Source organism: Barbus barbus (genome assembly GCF_936440315.1).
Source record: "Barbus barbus genome assembly, chromosome: 4".
Taxonomy (NCBI): domain Eukaryota; kingdom Metazoa; phylum Chordata; class Actinopteri; order Cypriniformes; family Cyprinidae; genus Barbus; species Barbus barbus.
Genome location: NC_136732.1, coordinates 27,678,405 through 27,683,850, shown reverse-complemented (window position 1 = coordinate 27,683,850; position 5,446 = coordinate 27,678,405).

Here is a 5,446-nt window from a genome sequence, read left to right as displayed (position 1 = left end):
TGCGGCTGAAGAAAATATTTTCCTCTAAGAACGTCTGTGTTCCTTTTAAAGCATTGTGTAGTAGATGGAAATAATATCCCTGGACTGAATAATGATTTTTTTAGTTGGCTTACACAATGTGTTTCATCTAACTTAAGGCCTGGCCTTGTCATCTTGCCAAGATAAATAGCTGTAATTAAAATGCTGCTGCAGGCCTGTTTATGCCAGAGGCAGGATAGTTTTGGCTCAATAGAAGTTAAATGTAAGTTGTTCTTGCAGGTGTCATCATTTACTCCCTCCTTCAGGGAATACTGGCACAATTGTATCAATATATCAAAAAAGAGCAAAAACTGCTATTGATATTAGACTAGAGCAGTGTTATTTTACTATTAAACAGCCTCGTGAGAATATATTGAAGAGAATTATAATTTAAAGAAGGATGGCACGTTTTGTGTAAATGACACCTACCATAACGTGCATCACAATTGTCTGTACAGAAGCGTTTTAACACAGTTTAATAGTTTGAGTAAACTATGTGCAATCATTCTCTAAAGATGCCAAAGGCCGTTTTCATTATTACATTAACCCCCTCATGACATGTATTGAATGAGAAGAAATAAATATATACTCTCGTACTCAATTGGCTTTGGTATGTTGGAGTCCATTATTGAACACAATATGAGAACATACACTGTAAAAATATTCTGTTAAATTTACAATAACGTTAGTATGTAAATCTGCTTTTTATCATAAAATGTACTGATAACCACCATAATAATACAGGTGGTAGTACAGAAAGCCACATAATGAATCAGAGTTCATCGTAAGTGGGCTATCCATAAAATATGGCCACTACTTGAGTGCACAGGGTCATACACACACACACACACACACACACACAAAACACCATTAGAGCGACACAAAACAATGCAATGCAAATTAACTAAATAACATAATGTAACACAAAACACCCTAATAAACATTACTAATAGCAAAAATAAGAAGAAACAAAACAATTTAAATAAAATATAATACTAATGTTATTACAGTTAAACTGCATATAATGCAGTGTTTGACCGTTAAAGTGTTCACTGTATATTTCAGACTTGTGAGGATACTTCAACCATACAAAGACCTTTAAGAAAAATCACAATTTCAGTTTATTTAGTGTTTATATATACAATAAACACTTGCTCTAGTGTGTCACAATTTACAATTTAGTACATTTTACAAGTACAATTTACCCTGATCATCCAATTCAAAAAGTTTACACCCCCAGCTCTTAATGCATTGTGTTGCCTTCTTGAGCATCAGTAAATGTTTTCCCCTTTTGTTATAGTCATGTAGGAGTCCATCAATTGCCCTCCATGTGAAAAGATGGATCTCAAAATCATACAGTGACTGTTGGAAAGGGTTCAAATGTGCAGAAAATGTTGGAAAAACCAAAGAATGTGCAGGAGCTGGAGGATTTTTCTGAAGAACAGCAGGCAGTTGAACTGCTGAAATATATAAACATCTGTTAAACATTTTGCATATTCTGCAATATATTTATTTATATTATGTTAGGACAATTTTTTAATTCAATTTTTGTACCGTGATTTTAATTTGAGGACAATTTAGCAAATTAATTATTGTATATAAAACGAATTGAGATTGTTATATAAGACACCAGAAGTCAGCAAACTGTCACTTGTCGTGATAACAAGTCCTATACATACAACTAATTTTCAAAAATGGAAAAATTCTGTTAATATTAAAAATTATCTCCATCATACATATCAGATCAGATCTGTTGTTTTAACATGGATGAAACACAACAAGGCATCAAAAGTGGCCTTAATTTAGGAAATATCCCATAGACCATCATTACATTACAAATTATTGAACAACATCTTACCTCGGTCTGTATTTTAGGAGTCATAATCTGCTTGTCTGAAATGTTGGCCGAGGTCAATAGTTAGCGATTTATTGGCAGACCAAGTAGGAATCCAAAATAGCCTCTAATACTGAAATCGTCGAATTCCCTCTCACCTGAACCACAAACAAGGCAATAAATATTGACAGTCTAGTATCAAGAGAGTTTAATGTTTGGTCTTGCTGTGGCAAATGCCTCAATTCTGTATCTCTGTAATGGTAACAAATGTGTCTATGAAAAACAAGTCTCACGGGGTTTTTTGTCCTTGATAAACACTATTTGACTGTGAAACCAAGTCAAGGCTTGGATACTGTGTCTGCCTTCTACATATGCTGTGGTGCTCTGAATTCAGACACACTAGCAAGACATTTCATAGACAGAAAGGGACTCGTGTTGCTTTTAGATTTTTATAAAAGTACAAAATCAAGCACTTACATTTGTGTAAAAATGAGTGTCTAAATGCTCTTATGTCTGTTTTTTTCTGTTGGGTATAGGACCAAGCTTTCATCTCTTGGCAGTAGACTCAAGCCATATGTTTTCTTCCGTGGACAGACACAGCAGCTGTGTGGTAGGCCTGCAATCTCATCATCCATCAAATCTAGCGACGGTTTGCGTCTTCTCTTGTGTTTTGCCAATTTATTGTGACAAGAAGCTGATTTCAGTGCAGTCTCTATGGACTCTACACAAAGACTTGTTGATTTCAAATAGTTATAATATTTTGTGATTTATTATCTCATAATTTTAACTGTAAATGTTTTACAATATGATATCGGCCTATTTTTTGTTGGCATATGCCTTTTACCAGGCATTATCCAAAGTACAAAGTAAAGAATTTTAAAAAAAGTTAATGTTTAATTTCTTGATGTACTTTTGTGAGTACTTGTGCTCAACAGATGTTTCTTAATTATGCATGAAATTAAGACTCCTCGATTTAATTTGTGCTCTCAGCCAGCTTTATATTCGAAGTTAATCTTGATTCATATATTTTTTAACACATTTGTATCTTTAGAACACATGGCTTCACAAACATTTCCATATGCTTATCTTCTCCTCCTCATCAGAGATAACAGATTGGAAAAATAAGACATAACAGATATTTATTTTATTCCCATATGCGGTAAAGAGCACTGTCAATCTTCTGTGTTAACCTTTTGCCTTGAATGTATCAATTGCACTCTACAACAATGAACAATGAGTCATGATTTGCTGTTGATGTAAGATTTGCTGCTGCTATGACGGCAAGCAGATATGCAGAAAAGAAGATTACGTTATAAAAGCATTTGGATTAAGGTTATTTAATCAAACCCGGCTGTATGAAATGGGTTCAACTTGTCTGCCCTTTTTTGTCATCCTCTCATTATATTCCCAATAATTCCTGCTTCTGCTGTGTATTACCTCAACCATAATACCGCGTGAGCAGCGATCTAATAGATGATGCTTTGCCGATTTTGCTTTTGAGCGGTTGTTTCTTGTATACGTTGTGCTTACTAGTGCATCTACAGGGAGCTCCTTGTGCATCATTAGATTCATATGGCATCAAAAAAGGCCTCTCTTTAGAGCTCCACATGCCCTCATTTTGATCTGCTGTTGTGTTCAGATAGAGAGAGAGTTTATAATAAACTCTAAGTTATTAGTTAAAGTGGGGAATTGGGAATAATTATTTTAGTTTAAATAGTATTTTTTATTATTATTTTTTCTACAATATCCTCATTTGTATATTTGTATAGTTGTACATATGTTTAAACTGTATTATCTGTATCTGAACGTGTTTAATGTTAACTGTATGCACCAAGGGTCTGAGAGTAATGCAATTTCAATTCTCTGTATGTATGTACTGTACATGTGGAAGAATTGACAATAAAGCTGACTTGACTTGACTTGATTTTATTTTTTTATGTTTATTTATGGATCCATTTTTCTTATTTTGTGTTTTGTCTCTGTACCAGGGAGCTCAAAATATATTTGGAGTTGGATTCCTGAATGAATGACTTTAATGAGTGGCTTTTTTTAAATGTACGTATTTAGGAATGAAATGAAATACATTTATTAGACAATGATCAAACTGACCGAAGTAAAAACATTTATAATGTTGCAAAATAGTCAAGTTTCAAATAAATGCTCTTCTTTTGAATTGTCTATTCATCAAAGAATCCTGAAAAAAGTATTGCAGAGTACGCAGCTGGGACTTCTTTCAAAAACATTTTAAAAAAATCATACCGAAACCAAACTTTGACCATAGTACATACCCTGTATTAGTTTATCTCTTCAGTTAAACACAAAAGAAGATATTTTTGGGGGAAAAATGTTGATGGCCCCCATTGACTTCCATAGTCATTTGTTTCCACACTACAGAAGTCAAATAATTACAGAAGTCAAATACAGAAGTCAGTGGGGCCCATCAACTGTTTGGTTACCCCTGTTTTTCAAAATTGAGTTCAACAGAAAAAAGAAATTCATACAGGTTTGTAATAACTTGAGGGTGAGTAAATGATGACAGAATTTTTATTTTTGGGTAAACTATCCCTTTAAGGCCAATTATTATATTTTGTTTATAGTAAAAAGTTTTTTGTAATTACTTAATCTTTTGGCAATAAAATCACATTTTTGTTTCAAATGTTGCTTAAAAGTGCTAGAAAAATCGGTAAGAAATGAAAATCAATAACCGGAACCAGAATCAGAATCAGAGCTCTTCACGATGCCTATCCTTATTCATCATATTATATTAACAGGTTCCACTAATGCTGACCACAAAGTGTCTTATTTTATACAATATGCATTGTTTCATAATTGGAACTAACTTTTCGTCAAATGTTTTTGAAGTATGGTTTCTTTCTTTCTTTTTAATAGTTGGTTCGATATTTTATTTCATAATGCATTCTTTCATATCTGTGGCTTAATTGTCCAAATACTTTTATGGATCACTATATACCCCAGTGTGTCACAGCATTTGTTTATTTGTGCACTTGATGTGTTTTTCAGTTTTTTCCCCTATGAAGCTATATTTAGATATTCTGGAACTCATTGACACACATAAAATCTCAGTAGTATCGTAGTGGCCAGTGAGTGAAGGGCTGAACTTGAGTTCATGGTTCAGTGCACTGTTTGCAGGGATGGTTCTTTGAGGCTGGGGGATGCTTATGAACTCATGAGTGTGCTATTGAACAGGCCACAGGTGTTAAGGTTGCATGAGGTCTTCAGGGCTTCGGTTGGAGCTGTCAGTTTCGATCAACTTCTCCAATCGAGATATAATGCTACAACCGCTGCACCAGAGGGCTGAAATAAAAACCAGAGTTACCTCAGTCGTGGTCACCTCAACAGAGAGTTCAGAAGCCATCGATGTCCTTACATCCTTCAGTTCACTGAACTGCATTTGTTGATTCCTATGACTCGTTGGTCAGTGTTGCCAGCATTTTTCAGATGGCCGCAAGAGCAGCAATACCAATACAATACCTTCACGGTACAATTTCCAACCTAACGCAATAAAGCAAGCCTGAGGAAAACTGTGCCACTGCTTTGAATCTACAGAGCCAGTTCCATATTATCATATAGTTT